We start from the raw sequence: 19,927 nt of genomic DNA on the forward strand, positions 1-19,927 counted from the left end.
ATTTGTTATTGTACCCGCTAGGCCCTCAACGTATTCTCTTGAGTGTTAACCCTCAAGGCCATATTTCAGATGTGGAGGTCACGGCTGGAGCAAGTGCTGGGGACACACTTCACGGCGCATCTCACAAGGGGGTTGTCATCCCCTGATTCCAGGGAGAGGAAAACAATGGACACAGACTTGCATAGCGTATTAGTACACCAGATATGGATCTGCCAACATGAACCTTCCTAACATCCCTGTGGCAGCATACCTGTAACCACCCAGACTTCACACCACATTAATTTAGAACCACAGCACAACCTAAGCTATTTTGTTATTCCCACTCTGTCATACTCCACTGTACAATAAATCGATACAATTATAGGGTCATTCTTTATTCCCGTCGCTACACCCACCTCGGCACTAACTTAGTGCAGTACAGTCTGGATTTGATGCCAGAGCTAATGCCGCCACGTGTAGTAGTTTTTGCTGCACAGACGGGTAGACAGTCTGTTGACTGCAACTGGAGACACAGAGTGACAAGACAAAACATCCCCCACACTGCAATGACGAAAAGACCACACCTATAGTATCCTCGAAAACCTCTGATGGGAAGCAAGGGGGTTGACCAAGGGCTCACTTACACGAAGTGTGCCTATGTCAGCAAAATTTATTGTCTTGCCACTACATATCTCCACTTTCAGCCATCAGTATGCACCAGCTTGTCTCTCTTGCCAAGACACCCTTGTTTCGATGGTCCTAACGCTGATAGCCTTGATAAGACGTAGACGGATTGCTCGGACAACGCATCCAGGAACCTGTCGTCTGTTCCTTGGGCCAAGGTATCCCCAGACCCATCTTGTGAATGACGAGTATGCCGTGAACCTCAGGCAGCTGGAAAAGACAACACCACATGACATTTCTTTTTGTTTAGCATCATATCTTGTGGGCATTTGCATACCTGCCAAATGTCCAGCAGTGCAAGGAAGACAATGGCCAGAACAGAAGAACAGACACTATCCCAACCTTGGAGTTCAAAGCCTGTGCATTCATTCCTTAGTTCCAGGGTCTCCCGCATTTTGAATGTGGAAGGTTGGCAGGTGTGCAACATAGTACAACAGAAAAATGTCCGCCTCTTTCAGGATGAGACCGATTCCAACTGTTAACTCCCTCCCAAACCAGCTTCCCTACAATTTCGGCAAAATTCAATTTCTCCCAAAATATGTTACTCGTACATTCTTCAGTAACATGCTTCCCCCCTTCATTGCCACCTCAAATGCTTCTGTTTTCAGACTTGCAAGACTTTCCTTCACAGTTTAAAATTCCCACTGGATTCAATCAGGGTTTTGTGTTGCCAATCAGGGCATGGCTAACTGGCATAATTGAGAGCATGTCGAGACTAGCTGAGGCGGCTGTGTTGCTTCACTTTTCCTAATGGAATTGTTGGACCAGGATTCTCTGGATCGTTCCACGGCTCTCGTCTACGCTTATGATTTATGGGGGACAAACTTGTGTAGGCCAAAAAGCTGCTGAGAATAGTCGCCCTTTTGTATACAGCCACTTTAGGTGCGACAATTTGCATAACCAACAACACCCGACTAGCACTCGAGTTTACCCTTCCGAATCTTGATGGGGGGGGGGGGGGTCATTTAAACCGAAAAATTCATTATGGCCGTAATCATATAGATAACGAGAGTGCACTGCAGCAGGCTTACCTGTGGTCCTGGGGATTGAGTCGCCTAAAATGTTGATCGTAGCGGCAGCATTGAGGCGCGTACACCACTAGAAGTTCTCTACGGAGGCAGATGTCCCTGAGTAATGGGTGTTGTGTTATCGAAATTGCAAAATTCCCATATCGGACCCCCCTCCTGGGAACAAGCCTAACCGGAAGTCGCGCGTCGCTAGTAATAAATTGCGCTGTAATTTGCAAATTCTGTAGTGAGGTTAGGTTAGTACATTTTACACGCGCGGGGGGGGGGGTCCGCAGTTGGTCGAGACTGTGCTCACTTCCGTCTAAGCCTCGTTCCCAGGGTTAGATCGGAGGGGTCCAATGTGGGATATCTGGTTCACTCGTTGTGTTATGCACTGCAACGGTGGCACTGTTGCACATTTCTACCACCCTGGCAACAGAATACAGAATGGCAACACAGGCGCTCGTCGGCCTCCTGTGGGTCGCAGACTCCACACAGACACCTGCCGATTTCAACATTCTAAACTGTTTAGCACATCCGACGAAAACCATGCAAAGAGATACGTCACCTAAAAATGTCATCCCGCGGGTTAGCCGCAGCCACATCTCGTGGATGGTCGGCGGGTTCCAAAGGCATTGGGTCCGTAGAGTATGGGTCATCATCCAGCATTAACTCGTCGCCGCTCAACATGTTCGTCAGAATCTCCCCCAGACAGGGAAACATCACTCTCGTTTTCCGACCTCATGCTTGCTCCCTTCGCCCTTCGCTTCGCGATCGCCAAACAGGCGCGCGGCCAGCCCCCACAGCTCTCGCAAAATCTGTATCAAAATGCGTGTTACTGCGCACGGAGCAATCCGTGCCTCTCGGTAGACTTGGCCTTCGGGAGAGGAAAATCAGTTGCGCTGCGCATGCGCTACAAGTGATGTCACGTGTCTCTCTTTGCCGCCGCCGTGCCGTCTGCTCGCTTCGCGTGCGCATGCGCTAGCAGACAGCGGTTTGTTTGCCTGAGGATGGGATTTGTGGTTTTTTGTGGTAGCGGTGAAGCAACTTTGCCAAGTATTCCGTTCAAGTTCCTCGCTGGATGTCCCGCTCGTCCGTCGATGTTCAACAGGTGAGGGGACGTTTCAGCAACGCCTGCGAGTTTCATGGTCGGTTGAAAAGGTAAGGGCGTCTGTACAAAATTGTTCAATGGGCCGCTCTGTTACTACAGATGCAACAAGTGCCAGTCCACTTTTTCTCAGCTGTACCCTATCAGTCCAGGCAGCAGCAGCACCATGTGTATGTACATAACTTCCAAGTGAATTAAGACGCACGAGTGCAATTCTGAAGCTGGTAAGTACGTCTCATGCTACACACCATTCGCGTTCAACGCTCTTATTTTGCATGTGTTGTAGCGAATGATTCAGTGGCATAAACCGGCAGACTGGTGCGTAATGTACACCCATAGTGCCAAGTTGGACTAATTCTCGTGACGTGTTCGTAAAATCTGTGTAATCGGAGTATCTAATTGTCACCTGTTCTATCTTAACACCGAAGTCGGTATATGAGTAAGAAATATCGTGGTTTCGGCAATTATCAGTAATCCTTCGTTGTGCTTAATGATTCCTATTATTTTGTATTTGTGCTTTTACTCAGAATTATCATACTGTATTCTTAACTGGAGCAACAAAATTACGAAACACATGAGGATTGTAAGATGAAAGTCACTGAAAAGGTTAGCTAGCTGTAGGGATCGAACCCACATCTTCTGGATTACCGGTCCAGGGCTCTACCAATTGAGCGAAGCTAACACGCCATTTGTGTTAGCGCCTAAGCTAACACGCTAACATTGTGTTGAAACTGAGGACATTGCTTATTTTTACTGATTTCAGATTTTCAGGCATGGAGAGAAGAAATGCGCAGGACGCAGCCAAGAGTCATTTTACTAAAGGCACAGGGGTAAAAAGATCGAAAGATGGAAGTTTAAAGTGTTATTATATTTGTAACTGATCAGGCGCTTTTATAGAGAGGACACATCAAAGGAAATAAGGTTCATCAAATCACAAGGTTCCGTCAGGCGTGGGGACACCTGCCTTGCTGATATGTCTGCAATGTTCCAAACTGGCAAGGTCTCGTTTGTCTTCCAATCTTCCTATTATGCACATGATTTTGGGGCTGTCCCACACCCCACTGACAAAAACAGAGGAAGATGCAATAGAGGAGCCCCGTAGCAGGCATATGCAGGCACTTGTAAAACACTATGTTGTACTGGAATGTCCTTTTTTTACCTTCAAGAAACTATTTGTTGATGTTAGGGAAACTATGTGACGGCATTGCACTCAGCGTACTATGCAGCTCAGTATTCGGGGTGTGCTGGATGGCACGTTTCAAAGGATACAATTCACCTCACTACAAGGCAGTACTTGTACACCACCATGAGGGACTATAATATATGTTACGGTGAGAGGAAACACGACGACAATCAAAACAGTGTTGCCCTGTACAGTTCTATCAGAGCCCAAACAAACAGTCCAGTGCTTTTCTTCAAGCAGCAAGGCGAGAAGGATGACCCTACTGTCTTTCAACGAGGAAACACTGACTTGTTGCAAGATGAGGATTTCTTGTTAGTGCTCATGACAGGTGTGCAAAAACAAATGTCAAGGCATTTGGGCACTGAGAAAGTGTGCGTAGATTCTACACACGGCACCACAGGTGGGTCATTCTATGTATACTGCCACTGCATGCATTTTGGTTAAAGGTTCAGGTGAAAAGGTTTACAGTAATGCATGCTCTCCTGCACTATGACTTTTAAAGTAGCACAAAAGCCATTTTTAACATCCTGTTTTCTTCCTATAAAACTGTTAAGTAGGCCAGTAAGATGCACCATGCGAAGTAATTCACACCACAGAGTCATAATTATCCCAGAAATTTAATGTAAAATGCGCCGCAAATAGCGTCCGTGCGCAACCAGAGAAGAGCAGTACCAGCCTGTGATCAGCCTGGAACCTCGCGCGGGCGGTATAAGGAGGACGCTCGCTGATTGGTCTAGAGAAATGTTGTCTGCTACTCCGCTGTCGTCTGCTATTCGGCTGTTCCGGGTTCTGAAAAAGCCTTTTTCCTGGCTCAGTAATGATTCATCCGCTCCTTCTATTCCAAATTCTCCGGGAGAACTGGCAAAACTGGTTTACGGTGGCAAAGGGACAAGGCGCTGACCTCCACTGACCGGCGAACCAGAACGAGTTCTCCTTATAACGTCATCGGTGATGTGGCATCATACCTTCTCATCCTCATTATACCTGGAGTGGTGAGCTATGGGTGAACGCGCAGGGCCATGTTTATGTGAGTTTTTTCTGGGAAACAAATTGCACACATCAAAACCCTTTGCGCTATTCGGTGAAATGACACACACGCTTTCATCAGACGCCTTAATCTGAAATTTTTTTCGATGGCGCTCTGGGACTCCTTTAAAGTGAAGACCATATCCTACATTTTGAGCTTTGTTTGGAAGCTGTTACAGCATGTAAATATATTTAAGTGTGGGTATGTACCTGGACACATAGGTGGCACTTTGTATGACTCCTATAAAGAGCTCTGATTTGAGAAATTCATGTCTTATAGAAAAAAGAATGCGGTTAACATGCTGCCAACATTACAAGTACAACTTGTCACTCGCTGCAGTCTGCATTTTATGTTCCGCTTTTATTCTATATGCTTTATTCCTGTCCTGTACTGAGTACTCTCCTGCAATATGACAAAACATTCACAAAACTTCCAGTTGATTGCTGCCTACTTTCAGAATTTGTTATTACATATTTCTCTGTGTTCCATCAACTGATGGTGCATGGGAACCTTAGGTTTCTTTAAGCATCGGAAAAAAGACTGCCCTGTCTGTGCGCATTGTCTCGTTGTGACAGTTTATTATCATTACATGTTGTAACAGCTTTATGTATCCCTTTTAAAGAAAGCTTTCGATCTTGCACGAAGGTACTCATGATTTCTTCTTCTGCTCTTGTTCAAGGAAGGGTAACAGTAATGGTAACGGAAACAGAAACGGTATATTACCGAAATTGGAGATGGTAACGATAATGGAAACGCATATCACTGTGCTCCATTACCGGAAATAGAAACGGAAACGAAAAATTATCATCCGGTATTGAATTCGGGTAATGGCTATTACTGTTGTGCAATGACATTTCAGTGGCTTTTAATTTTATTTTTGTATTTTGATGACATTCCCTATAATACTCTAAATACTACACGACAGCATGGAAACAAAGCGCAATGTTGGATGTCGACTGTGCATTACTCGCTTACCGACTCGTGACATTACCTGTATGGCATCGAGACATTAGACTTAAACAACATAGATTCCACGCACTCTACTCCACCATAGCTCGAGGATGACAGCATATGATTTTTATTATTTTTATTTTTTACTTTCTTCTTTTCACCGTGGCAATGGCAGTATTGTTTACGACTGAGAGTGTCCACCTATGAATGCGACATTGGATGAAGGTTACGCCCATCCTGGGTTGCTGGACTCAGAGTGACTGGAGACAGAGCTTGGCAGACTTTTGAGCTTGGTCTGGGGTATATTACAGCAGGTAAATACATTTAAGTGTGGTGACATACATACACATAACACATATAATTGGCAATTTGTATATCCTATAAAGTGCTCTGACCTGAGAAATCTTGTAGAAAAAATTGTGTTAATATTCTGCCAATAAGAAGTGGAATAAACTTTCCACTCACTGCACTAGGCAGTTTGTTTTATTCTGTGTGTTTATATCTCTCCAGTACTGAGTACTCTCTTGCAATATAACGAGGCAACTGCCCCCTGAGTGATGGTATTGTTTTCTTCAGCTGCAACAGATGCTTTTTACCATGAAAATACTAACATCAGTTGGCATTGCACGCATAAAGCCTTGGTGAGCTCAAAGCCGCTGTGTGTATTCTTGTGAATGATTTATCTAAGGAAATGTACACCCTTCCAACAACCACGAGCAAACTCTTCATGACTATATAACGCATAATTATTTAATTATTTATTTAATTATTAATTATTTAGATTAAAGGACTAATATATTGCCATCACACCAGCTCAATTGCAGTCTTTCGTTATCATCAAAAGTATTATGACTAATAAGTATGATGAAGTATGATGCTGGGGTACATGACTCTCATCAACATTCTGATAATGTAATCCACATACAATGCTCAGTCATTTTTAAATTTTTCATGCACATCAGTACGCCTTGTATATTCAAGTTTGCTCCTATCTTGTCTCACGCTAGCGTTTGCTATCCGTGCGGTAGCCAGAAAATATTATGGGAGGTTCTATGGGGACATCCCAGATGCACTACCAAAGGTACGATCTTGGGGGTTTGAACCCGCCTGGCTATGCCCCTGTTGGCTATGCTATGCCAAACCTGCTGTGACACTACTGAACAAAAATTGCCAAACAACTCCGCTTTGTCTCAACAAAGATGCAAGGAGTTAAAACGGGTGCAGCTATGTGAAAGCCAACCACTGCAGAAATGCAAATAAGAACAACAGTTCTGGAACCTGATGTTCGAACAGCTACTGGGAATTCAGAAGTTCATACTATATGCGTGAAAATAACTAGCACAATCACATATGTTTGTATGTTCATGCATTTTGCCTCAGCAACTGAGTTCCAATGTATGCTTGATTGCATTTATTTAGCATTTGTTTCAAGAGAGGCAAAAGTCCTCAAGATATTGCAAATCTATATTGTAAATCTACTCAGTATTGGCCAGTTAGATCACACAACTTGGTTGATTCATTTTATCAAGCTTTGTTTCACACCTCAAGGAAACGCTCTTCGGTAAACTCAGTGAGCCAAACACGCAGTCCAGGTCCAGTTTTGGATATTTTTACTGGTCTCGTTAGCAATACATTGTTCCAAAATACCACAAATTCCAGCTGGACACCATATCAATGAGCCTGTTGCCTTGCACTTCATCGGAGCGGCCCCCTGCTGGCTAGCAGGAAGGTATCGAATAAGAAACAAGTGACTGCTGTTCTGTGCACCTCTCAGTGTGTGTGGCCGCTTCTGTTTGCTGCTAGGGTGTCACTCCCATAAAGAAATGCAACACCCCGATGCTCCATAACTTTTGTCCCAATCTGTTCGAATATTGATGCACAGATGCTGTGAAGAAAGCCATAGCAGCAGGTCAGTTTTCAGAAGCAGCTTTTCAACCAGATTCCAAGAGTGTGCCAAGCAGCAGGAAATACACCCAGCCAGAGGATTTCTGTTGAATTCATGCTTAAGGACCTTCACATCTACATCATTTACTCATGAATGCAGCACTGTCATGTGACAACGCATGACAGTCCATTAATGCTTTGAACATGAATTGAGCTTTACCCTCTGGTTGGGTGTGAAACAATGAATCTTTCAACAGCTCATGACCCATTTGGGGGTCATAACCCACAGTTTGAGAAACACTGCTCTACGCATTCGTTCCAACAATAATCTGGCATCCTTCAAAAACACCATCAAACAGGACTTTTCTGCTGATACGCAGGGTGACATGCAATTACGTTTTGACTATGTGCATTTCTCTGCTGTGCAATATCTTTGCTATTTGTTTCTTATACTTGTCATGTGTTCTTGTATTTCTGTTCCCCTCAAATTGTGTAGACATTTGCATTGACTGTGTCTTGGACTGTTCAACAGGGCTTGCCCAGTATCAGTATCAGAGTATACTGTCATGAAATAACAATAAAAACCTGAAAACTGAAAAAAAAAATCATCTGAAACACATCTGTCTGACTGATTCCTCTAACAATCTCCTCACAAATGCTCGATGAATGATAGTTCATGTAACCACTCCTCTGGTTGCATGGCACAGAATATGCACCTTGAAGATGTTGTGGACAGAAACAAGCTGTAACAGGGCGAGGAAGTTTAGATGATGTGGTGAACCTATGAGTTTGTTGTTGCCTTGAATGGGCCATCATCGCTCAGAGGTAAAACTTATTTATGTTGACTACTGCCTTCAAAGTCTAACTATACTAAGGCATACTATAAATTACTATATAGTCTAACTATACTACTACAAATTTTTTGTTCTGCACTTTTCTTGGTACACCGGAGTTCACCCAAATGACTTTCTTAAGCATTTTTGCAAGAGCAGCCTTTTGGGAAGAAATAGGCAGCAAAATCTCAAATTGGGACACTGACCTGACCGAGCAGTGTCTGTTAGTTGTCGAGGTTGTACAATGTACAGCTTGGTACAAATGTTTACGGACCACCATGGTGTCACATTTCTCCATTGGAGTGACACCCTAGCATCAAACAAGAGCGGACACACATACTGAGAGATAGACCCGTTTCTTATTCGATCTTTTGCTGGTAGCTGGCAGGGGACCGCTCCGATGAAGAAAAGCGCAGTGCCGTGAACTTTTGTCTTGGGCTGTACATGCTGTTGTGTTGTACTCATACAAATTCTGAACTGCAATCTTCGGAAATTTGAAACCATTATGCCTTAACTGTCGGCTCTGATCATGAGCGAGATGGGGCCCCGGAGCATACGTCCCGTTATGTCCTGGAACTTTGCCAGTCTGGAACGTTGCAGACGAATCATCAATACAGGTTACCCCACGCCTAACGGAACCTTATGATTTTATGGACCTTTTTTCTTTGATGTTCTTCTCTGTAAAAAGCACCCGATCAGTTACAAATATAATAACACTTTAAACTTCCATCTTTCAATCTTTTTACTCCTGTGCCTTTAGTAAAATGACTCTTGGCTGCATCCTGCATTTCTTCTCCCCATGCCTGAAAATCTGAAATCAGTAAAAATAAGCAATGTCCTCAGTTTCAACACAATCCTCATGTGTTTCGTAATTTTGTTGCTCCAGTTAAGAATACAGTATTAGAATTCTGAGTAAAAACACAAGTATAAAATAATAGGAATCATTAAGCACAACGAAAGATTACTGATAATTGTCGAAACCACGATATTTCTTACTCATATACCGACTTCGGTGTTAAGATAGAACAGGTAGTAATTCCGAACAGGTAGACAGTCCGATTGCACAGACTGTACGAACACGCGACCCGAATTAGTCCAACTCGACACTATGGGCTTACATTACGCACCAGCCTGCCGGTTTGTGCCACTGAATCATTTGCTACAACACATGCAAAATAAGGGCGTTGAATGCGAATGGTATGTGTGTACTGGTGTAACAGAGCATGAGACGTACTTACCAGAATTGCACTCGTGCGTCTTAATTTACTGGGAAGTTGTGTACCTACATTCACCTGGTGCTGCTGCTGGACTGAGAAGGTGCAGCTGAGAAAAAGTGGACTGGCACTTGTTGCATCTGTAGTAACAGAGTGGCCCATTTTACATTTTTTTACAGACGCCTTCACCTTTTGAACCGCGATCACCAAACTCGCAGGCGTTGTTGAAACGTTCCCTCACCTGTTGAACATCGACGGACGAGCCGGACATCCAGCGAGGAACTTGAACGGAATATTTGGCAAAGCTGCTTCAGCACTACCACAAATCTCATCCGCAAGCCATGCTCAACTCAAGTCAAGCAAACAAAGCGCTGTCTGCTAGCGCATGCGCACGCGAAGCGAGCAGACGGCACGGCGGCGGCAAAGAGAGACACGTGACATCACTTCTAGCGCATGCGCAGCGCAACTCATTTTCCTCTCCCGAAGGCCAAGTCTCGGTCGGACGCCACAAGCGTGTCCGGATTGGTTGCCAGAATTTGAAAACGGCACTTCGCGCTTCCTCGCCTGCGTGCTGCGTTCTCCTTCGGCGGCTTGGAGGAGGGAAAACTGCAGTCACACTGGTTAAACATAAAACACCAAACACGAACATTTCCCCAAACATGTTTGACGAAAATGCCTGACAAACATCCCCCATACACGTATGGCTCAACAGCTGTGGTCACACTGCGACGAAAACGCCGTCAGTACATGTTCAAAGACACGCGTGTATATAACCAGTGTGACCGTGCCGTGATACAAAAGTGTGCTTCGGTTGCGTTTCAAAGCTTGTTTTCAAACACTTGAACGTGTATTTGGACACTGTCGAAAAACAGCTCATGGGATTTTGGAGAAATCAAATAAATTTCTTGATATTCATCAAAGAATATGTTGCTTTTTACGTGTTTGAGTGTCAACAACATTGGGCATCATTGAAAATGGCGAGTTCTTTCGGTGTGGAGCTTCGCCGACCTCCTCCGATCTGTCGACTTTGGTAGGCGATTAGCGTGAAATACATTTCGCAGAAGGTGAGTACCTGTTTACTATCAGTGCTTCAACTCATCGAGCTAAGTTTTGCGTCGCAAGAACAGCACGATGCCGATATCGGCGTCACCCGGTTATCGTGAAATCATGATCGGCGCAGTTTTGTGCGTCTTGTTTGTTTGTGCTGTTCTCGCGCCGCAAAACTCGTCTGCTATGTATGAACTGCCCAAATGTTAGTACAATGCAATGGTTGTTTTTCTAGTCAAGTGGATAACGCTTGTGTTTGGCGTTTGCTTTCGAGGAGTGAAATGTCGACGCAAAAGGCCCGGAGACGGCAGCGATCAGTCTACGCTTCGCTCGACGCCCGTTTCATAAACATGGTGTTACTCGCAGCCGGAATCCCGAAAGCCACAAGAAACTCGAACCCGGACACAAATTTCACGCCAACGACAGTGGAATAGGTATGAGGAGAATGTGCACTCCAATATCAGTTTTAACATGTATGTGCGGTTCTGCTGCTGATGTAATGTGCGTCCAAAGAAGCAAATTAGCGGACATGTCAGTTGCTGCTAGCACCATGACATCTAAATTTGTTTTTGTTTCTTTGGATTATTCCTTTGTGGTAATTTGTCAAGGTGCTCAGAGCGCTCTGCAGGGGCCCTATCCTCGTCAAAAGTAATCGACCTCGATTACTTTACGTCACAAGCTGTAGGGCTGGGCTGCCACGGAATACTCCGCCCTTAAATCCCGCCCGTTTCAATTGAAATTTATACCTAGTTTTCCTTCGCAGCCTCTCGGCCCTAATCTCGGACCGCGACCCTACGTCATTTTGACGTAACAATGACGTAAAAGATTAGTTTCAAAGCTGAAAAGTAATCTAGCGAAAGAGGGTCGATTACTTTGAGCGGCGATGGGTTTCGTGATGGGTCCGCATGTGCATTTCCGTTTATTGTGTTGTATAAAGTCTGTATGTGCTCGTCACAACAAAAAATTCATGTCTTTCTTCGTTTGTGTTTAATGATGAGAAAAAAGCACCGCGTAACACCGTTTCTCTGCGGCGATCGCGGCATCGTATGCGTGAAAGCGGCGGGCTCTTCGAAGCGTCGTCCGAGCCGTACGTCGTACAATTAATGTTATTGCAACGTAGCGGTGTGCATACAAAAAACTCTTCGATCAAAGTTCACTGTTTCTTGAGTAAAACTATCAATGCTCATTTGCGGTATCATTACCACCCCCACAGCTCACGAGCAAAAGAAGCATATTGAAATGCGAATTATCATTTCGCATATCGAGCACACGAACACACAGAAAAATATAAAGAAAAGCTCATAAATAAAGCTCAAGATTTAAAGGACGAACCGATTTCTCATAAACGCGTTTACGGCTCGCGCCACACTGTCCGTTCGACCCTTTGCAATGATCCTTCGCGCTTTTATCGGTTTGTCAGTTTTGTTGCCTGCCATCTGCGCCATCTCACGGGTACATACCGAATTATAAATGCCATGTACAATCACGGTGTCACACAAACATTGCCGTCTTGCACACCTGTACGTCAAGAAAAATGACAAACAGCAAAAAAGGAAATTACGAGCGTGCTTTTCCACGCATTTTCTACGAAATTCAGTTTTACGCCGGTAGAGTTTTCTGTTTCCGACACCTAGAACCGAAGCAACAAGGCAGGGCAGGCAGATCACAGGTGTGGTCTTCGGATTCTCAGGAGGAAACACCGATAAGGCGGGTCGCTTTCCAAGATAACACGTGGGGCGATTGGTTGATAGAAGGTGTCAACCACTTTTAATATTCACGCCTTTTTCGATTGTGCACCAATGACAGAAGAAATTTCAAGTAATCGAGGTAGATTACTTTGACCAGGATAGGGCCCCTGATTTCACCTCTAGGAGCTCATGTACAGTTTATAGCGAAATGTTTCCCAAGAGTTTCCCTGAAACCTTGCATAGTTAGCACCTGTCATACCCTGCACATTGACTGAGTTTTTAAATCCTCGGTAGCACCCTATATTGTCCGCTATATAAGCAGGTCGATATACATTACAGAGGATACTTACAAATTTGGATAAAGTATGGCTAATTATTGCTGTATGTGGATCACTTGCACATAGCGACATTGTTTGCACTACACATCATAGTGCACCCCGGAACGACACTAGGGCATGTGTTTTACTAATTCCCAATTATGAGGAAGCAAAATGCAGGTACTTGCACTCAGCACATGCAGAATTATCACAATAACATAGCTACAGAATACTTTAAAAGCGATAAAACCCCCTATGCTGTACCGAACAGCCCAATTTTTAACCATTTTCGATAGCTACAGAACAGTCAAGTATGTCAATTTTCTGCTTTAAATGCACATTCGTTGAAAGGGGACTGCACTTTGTGCATATAATTTTTAACATGATCCGTTAAACCATTAGAAAGAATCCTGCAAGTTCAAAAGAATTAGCTAGTCACTATGTACAGTGCCCGAAAACCTACGGTGTAGACATGATTCTGAGGAATCTTTATCATTAGATCTTCCCCCTTTATCGCTCCTAAGGCACTTGGCACCTTGGTGCTGATTCTGCGCACATGGAAAGAAAGTGTAAAAAAGCCAGAGCAATTAAAAATGTATTTAAGCTATACTGCAGTATAGAAGCTTTTGCGTAGCTTCAAACTGCATGAATATGTAACTTTTCGATAAAAATTCTGCACATGAAAATTCACATTCCCTATTGGTAGTTCGAATGCAAATTGGAAGTTCGCATGTGTGCACACTAAGGTATTCCTTATTCGTCATTGCAGCATGCCACAATAGCCAAACTCTGCTTTTCAAAACTGCACGTATGCACATATGCATTTCTACATGGGACAGTTGAAGAGCGTGGCACATCATACCTCTCTTTCTCTGTAGCGAGATGAGGAGCCCTCTGCCATCAGTTTCTTTTTTTTTAGCTTGTGCTATATTATTACGCATCACATATGATCTGGTATGGGAAGGGATCCATTATTGGGGGGTGGGTGGTGTGACACAAAGAGCCACATTGGGTGAAGCCACTGGCTGTCACTGTCCATTTTGTTCTGAACTGGCGTGCTAAATTTAAACTCTGTCAAAGTGCATTTGTGCTGTAGTGCTGTTACATTAGAGAATTGTAACCATTTAGCTGGTATTTTCATCATTTTATGTGCCCTCTTTATGCCCTTCTGTAGGCAACATAACGTATTGGCACAAGTGAGGAGCTGAATGAGTCACCACAATACACCAAGTAGCTGTTCTTCCAGCGACAACTGCAGCACGGCAGCAATCAACACTGAAAAGCGAGACAAGCTCCAGTGAAAACACAAAGTGCCGATCAAGAGCCTCGGTCAGAGTGTCAGTAAGGAGTGCTCGCATCATTGTCTCCTGTGTATTTCTCCCATTTCGTGATAAGCTACCAGTGCTTGTTTGTGTTGCACATGTTTAAGCCAGTGTAGTCACACAAGTATATCCAATGTTTATTTGTTACTATATTGTACACAGTATTTATTAGTACTCATTCCTAATATACACAATATTTATCAAAGCGCATTGTTTTAAATTACGTAATGTAATGTAGGATGTCATTTCGTTCTTACACTCTCGGACTGTTTATTGTCTGAACAGAAGATTCATGCAAAATAATTTCAACGTTAATCTCGCTGTTATCAATTCTGAGCTCTGTCAACATCTTGCTGACTGTCACAGCTGTTGTGCTGACATTTACTCAGCCTTCGTGTTGAGGAAAGAAAGAAATTGGGGCAAAACCTTTCTTCTTGAACAAGTGGAAGCTGCAAGTAGGGATAATTGTGTTATGTGTTCTCATTTCCTTCGCTATTGAAGTTTCTTGCTTCAAAATGTATTGGTATTGATTAAAATATTTTTGTTTAAGAATCTGTCGTCGTGTGCATTGCGTTCATCATGGGATAATCAATCAATCAAATGTTTATTGACCACCTGTTTAAAAAACAGAATACAACATAAGACTGTGAAGGAGCTTGGTGAGGAGGAGGTGCAGCTTGCTGCTGTGCATGATGCACAAGCAGTTAATGTCCTAGCAGCAGCTCGAAAAATTATAACGACACACAAGAAGCTTCAAGCCTTATTTAGCAATGGATGGCTCTCTTATGGGGAGCTGTCTACAGAGTGAGTCATCCCGCTCCCCAAACAAAGTTGACAACTTATTGAAGAAGCAGGGGAATGTCATCCATTGCGGTCTCTCCAGAATAAACTGGGACACGTTACTGCATGCGATATGGACTAATGCTCTGAAGGCAAACAATGTGACAACCGAGCTTGTTTCTACAAACCACTTCTACTCACTGGCATGGAATGTATTTCGTTAAATTAACAGGACTTAAAGGTGTGCTTAAAGGTGATGTAACAAGTATCCCACCGAAAATGCTGCTCAGGCCATGACGTCAATCTGTGGCACGTGCAGCAAGGTAGGCTAGCCAATCATGTAAATCTGGACTGAGTTTACATTACATGGGTGACCATTTTCACATACAATGCACACTAGAGCTTGTATCGGCTAACTATATCGTACAGTCAGAGCGTTGCAACGAAATTATTGTGCGTTTGGGTCAGGTTTGTGCCATTCTAGTTATAGTTCTAGTTCTTCTGTTTCTAGCTGGTTCGGCGTGTGGGATATGTGCCATAAAGCACAGCTACAATCTCAAATGGGAACAAAAACAGAAATTTGTGGTGTAAGAAAAATTAGGGACAGCAAGCACCTTTACTTTTCCATTGTTTTATGGTTTGGTGGTTATGTGTACCCAAATTTTGCAGTCTGGATATGGTGCTATTGCAATGCCTGGATTCCCATTCCATAATGTGTTATCTCTTTTCTTTCATCACTCGTGAACAGTATCATTCCTGTTTTTGTTGTTTGTCGTCCCCTGTATCTCTCCTTTGGTGTTTCGTTGTTTGCGGCCTGTATAATATCCGTGTATGATATATGTACTGCAGGCAGCTCTCATTCAGCTCAAACGCTGAGCTTCAGACGATCCCACCTGATGACAGAGACAAACTTGGGAGTAGATATGTTTCGGTGGTCTTTGGCGCATATTTCGAGTCCTATATTGCCGCACTTGTGCAACAACGTATTTATCTACAATCTTACGCAATCAAGCTGCGTATGTGACACGTAGCCCACGTACGAGCACCAGTTGCGATTCAAACGCGATTATTTCTTGCACGAAATCATGCTTAAAAACACAGGCGCATTCTCATATTTTGCTGCTCGGTAAATATCCTAGCAGTAGACGCCGTAGACGAACGAAGTACTCCGCTGCTTCCAAAATTAAGCGCCTTGATTTGTACCGTTTTCTCGGTGTGATGCGTTTTTGTTTTTTCTGGTGGTGTTGACGTTCTCGGAGCCGCATAAACAAACAACATCGACGATAAAAATGCGCAATATTTTACGACGAATGAATATATCGGCAGCGTAGGCAGTCACCCGCCGCCATGCTCCATCGGCCGTCGTCGTCCCCGATTGGTTACTGAGTCGATGACGAGTCGTGATGTCAGGATGTCAGTGTATAAGCGGCCCCGTATGACCAGTATGACCAGCTATCGTGTGTTGTGTTTGCTGTTCATGTTGAAAGTGTCGTTCTGTCAAACAAGACAAGCATCAAACACTGTTGCGAGGCATGTTTTGTATCGTCAATGTGACCAGTCGATTATACATAAACAAAACATGTTTGCATGCACGTTGTTAAACGTGTTTTGAGCGTTTGTATAACCAGTGTGATTGCAGCCTAAGGAGGGAGCACGACCGTTTCTTTCCGAATCACAAAAGTGTAGTGGAAGTGACGACATATAGTACGCGTCATGAGGACGTCATATCGATCAGGTGACTAAAGGTAGCCAATCTGCGGTGAGACTTCGCCACAACTGGGTCAAACAAACTGGGGCAGCTGCCGGCGTGGATGGCGTTTTGTGGCGCCCGGCGAGATGCTAGCAATAAGAGATAGATACGAGATACTAGCAGTTAAGATTACTAAACCGACGAACAAGTGATACGATGAATTTCGTAGCATTGTCGGTGCACGCTGCGAACTTTCAGGGGAACAATTATGCTGAAAATTTGACTGGAGAAAGCAATCACGAGCTGCGAGGAACGGATGAAATCCGACCATGTTCTTGTTAGCGTTATCTATTCAGTGCTGTTTGGCTCCATAGCGTAGTAAGTTTTCATTGTCTGTACCACAGTACTGACAGTAACCTGCTGGATGCAACCGGGAAAGTACAGAACGCACGGGTAGGTTATGCTGCATGTCGTCGCTGTACGCAAGTAGCTGAGAAAAATCAGGCTTGCGCAAACCACATTGTTGTACCTGATGTCATCACAGCAATAAATGGAACGTTTCTTATCATTTATTCATTGAGAACGTGTCGTGTCATCTTTTTTCTGTTCCGTGTCTCAGGGTTTGTCGTCGTTTTACATTGTACCAGCTCGCCTGCACCCTTGCACTTCTACGTTTCTTTTCAATGTTCAGACCTGGTGCAGGTCATGACAAATATTGATGAAAGGAGACTGTTCTTGCAGTCCTGATCGTTTCAGAGTAATATTTTTTCCCAATAATTAGGAACACCTCACAGATAAAATTACTGCACATATTACTACCGTTCGCCCCATCAATTCCACGTTCAGGAGGTTGGTCATCCTGGTATAGTATAGCTTATATGTGCCCTCTGACTGCTGTTACGGGCTTATAGTTACATAAAGAAAATGGGGTTCACATTTAGCCTGCAGTACGCAGTCTATAATATTTCAGGAACAATTATACTAGAGAACTTTCCATTCTATTGCAAACTTACCCCCTGTTGTAATTTGCTGTCATGATTCCTATTTAGAACAATATGGTTTAATAGCTAATTTACATATAAACAGAAGGGACATGTAAATATAACTATTTTGCTAAAAAACATGTTCATCTTCTGTAAGGTGCATAATCTCAGGGTAAATAGTCACACACGCTTGATTTCAGAAAAATTCATTTGTTTATTGATTCACATAGAGGAGTACATTGTGCAGAACAGAGTCAGTAGATGTTAGTAAAATCATCACTAAATCATCAGGCATAAGTTTTTAGTATACATTTTATTTGGAGCAGTTAGGTTAAAATGCATGCACATTCTGCAATGTGAGAAGAGAATCAGTATGGATAGTTTTAAACGCAGATGAAGCTATATGCACCTGCTCTGTAACCTAAAATTACACACCATGCAAGACAGAAGGATCCAGGGCTTTTGCCGAACGATGAATGACTGCGTAATGCTAGCAGCTGTGTGTCTGCAGCACCTACACACGGGACTGAGCTTACCCATAACATTTGTGCACTTGTATAAGGGCCAGGGAGGGAAGTAAATCTTGCCTCTTCAACCTAAATAGGCAAACACATTTAGAATATCATTCTTTATGTCACAAGTGTTTGCATTGGAATGCTGTTTCTTTTTGGAGCCCTGTTATGCCAACATGCTCACAAGAAACACTGAGAGCTATACGGGCTGTGAACATAGAATTCACCATTCATACCTGACTTGCATGGTTTCCAGAACCATTGGATGAGTCTTCCTCGGGAGCAGATCCACTTGTGCCCTAGGGTTACCATTCACTCAAATAAATTGTAATGTGTAAAATTTGCATGAAATTTGCATCTTGTGCCTTTTCAGAAAGCCACATGTACTCTGAGAACTCTACTTGGGACCCCATTACGACAGCACTCAACAGTAAACTTCAAATGTGGGATCGTAAGGGCTACTATATTCTGTGGTTTCCAAGGGCACTTACGTCACATTACATGAAAGAGCCCAAGTGATAGATAGATACCCCAAGTGAAGTTAAACGGAGCTCTACACTGTTTTCCTTTGTCAGAGCAGAAGTACTATGTACGTCTTGTGGTCCTTCAGCTTCCTCAGTGTGCACGCTGACAAGAGGGCCCCACAGGAGTTCAGAAGCATGCTACGTTTTCATAAAAACATTTATGTAAAATTTCACCAATCCAAGCTAAATGTTGTCTAGCATTATACCTGTTCCTTTTCCTCCTTGTATTCTTGTGATAGCACGGGGGATTCCTGCAACAGGAGCATGACATGATGGAGAATTTACTAGAATTTTTTTTGAGTAAATAGGCAAAACAACAAGCTTTACAACTGTTAACTTGTATGTCAGAGCCAGTGAACAAAGGAGAACCCAGATAAGCACTAAACCTTGGCACTAATATTTTATTCTGCGCTTTGCGGCCTGCTTGGTGGGCATGCGCAGTACATATAAATAGCTCAGTGCAATGCGTCTGTACACGGGCTGCATCTGGTCCGCAACAGGTGTCATTAGCAGTTGTAGAAATATTTAACACGCTGTGGAAACAATTCCTTAAGGCAAATTTCTTTTACCTGTTGAACTTGCTCCACAGAGGGTGCACCTGTTATTCCCACAGTCATCATATGATAAACATATGGGTCTTTCTGACTCGGTTTCTAGCTATAAGCTGTTATGTGAAAAACAAGCATACAGGGTGTCCCAGAAATATGCCATTGTATTCTAATAAAAAAACTACGCCACCTAGAATCATGTGGTCAACGGCATTCGTTCTTAGTAGGTTTTTGTCACCTCCTTACGTGCATGTCATGTATCCTATAAGTTTGATTATGTCAATTTTTGTGAAGGTTAACTCTGAAATTTGCCAAGTAAAGGACACTTTTTACCCCGAAGTGCGTGCTGAATTTACTCTAATTCATGATAATCGACAGTGATATTCAAGATCTATCCTATCGGAAAAAATAGCCGAACATCACGTCTCTCGGGGTACCTGAGCATAACGCACAAGGACTTTTTCAGCGCAGTCGCTGTCAGTCCGACGAAAGGAGGTTGGAAACCCAGTCCAAAGAGCGATAGTAGAAAAAGTGACAGGTCCTGAAATTGGAAGAGGGAAGGCATGCATGGTCCCCAGCCGAAGCCGGACACGGTAAGCTATGTCTGTCTTAACTCTCGCTGCGTTGGCGGTGTCTTTCGTTGGGA

At 43.6% G+C, this 19,927-nt stretch overlaps 4 long non-coding RNA genes across 4 annotated transcripts; 2 read left to right on the top strand and 2 right to left on the bottom strand.

Moving 5' to 3' along the window:
• Positions 1–387: 387 nt before the first annotated feature.
• On the bottom strand, positions 388–2,586 carry LOC135388533 (uncharacterized). Its single transcript, XR_010421450.1, has 3 exons — positions 2,239–2,586; positions 1,695–2,172; positions 388–873 (listed from the first exon to the last, which is right to left on the bottom strand). It is a non-coding gene; the product is annotated as an uncharacterized LOC135388533 (long non-coding RNA).
• Positions 2,587–2,664: 78 nt separating this feature from the next.
• Positions 2,665–6,406, top strand: LOC135388535 (uncharacterized). Its single transcript, XR_010421452.1, has 3 exons — positions 2,665–2,781; positions 2,881–3,002; positions 3,542–6,406. It is a non-coding gene; the product is annotated as an uncharacterized LOC135388535 (long non-coding RNA).
• Positions 6,407–7,532: 1,126 nt separating this feature from the next.
• On the bottom strand, positions 7,533–10,547 carry LOC135388534 (uncharacterized). The gene is made up of 2 exons (XR_010421451.1): positions 10,112–10,547; positions 7,533–10,010 (listed from the first exon to the last, which is right to left on the bottom strand). It is a non-coding gene; the product is annotated as an uncharacterized LOC135388534 (long non-coding RNA).
• Positions 10,548–10,706: 159 nt separating this feature from the next.
• On the top strand, positions 10,707–17,288 carry LOC135388536 (uncharacterized). Its single transcript, XR_010421453.1, has 3 exons — positions 10,707–10,934; positions 11,153–11,351; positions 14,097–17,288. It is a non-coding gene; the product is annotated as an uncharacterized LOC135388536 (long non-coding RNA).
• The last annotated feature ends 2,639 nt before the right edge of the window (positions 17,289–19,927 follow it).

Source organism: Ornithodoros turicata, chromosome 3 (genome assembly GCF_037126465.1).
Source record: "Ornithodoros turicata isolate Travis chromosome 3, ASM3712646v1, whole genome shotgun sequence".
Lineage (NCBI taxonomy): Eukaryota > Metazoa > Arthropoda > Arachnida > Ixodida > Argasidae > Ornithodoros > Ornithodoros turicata.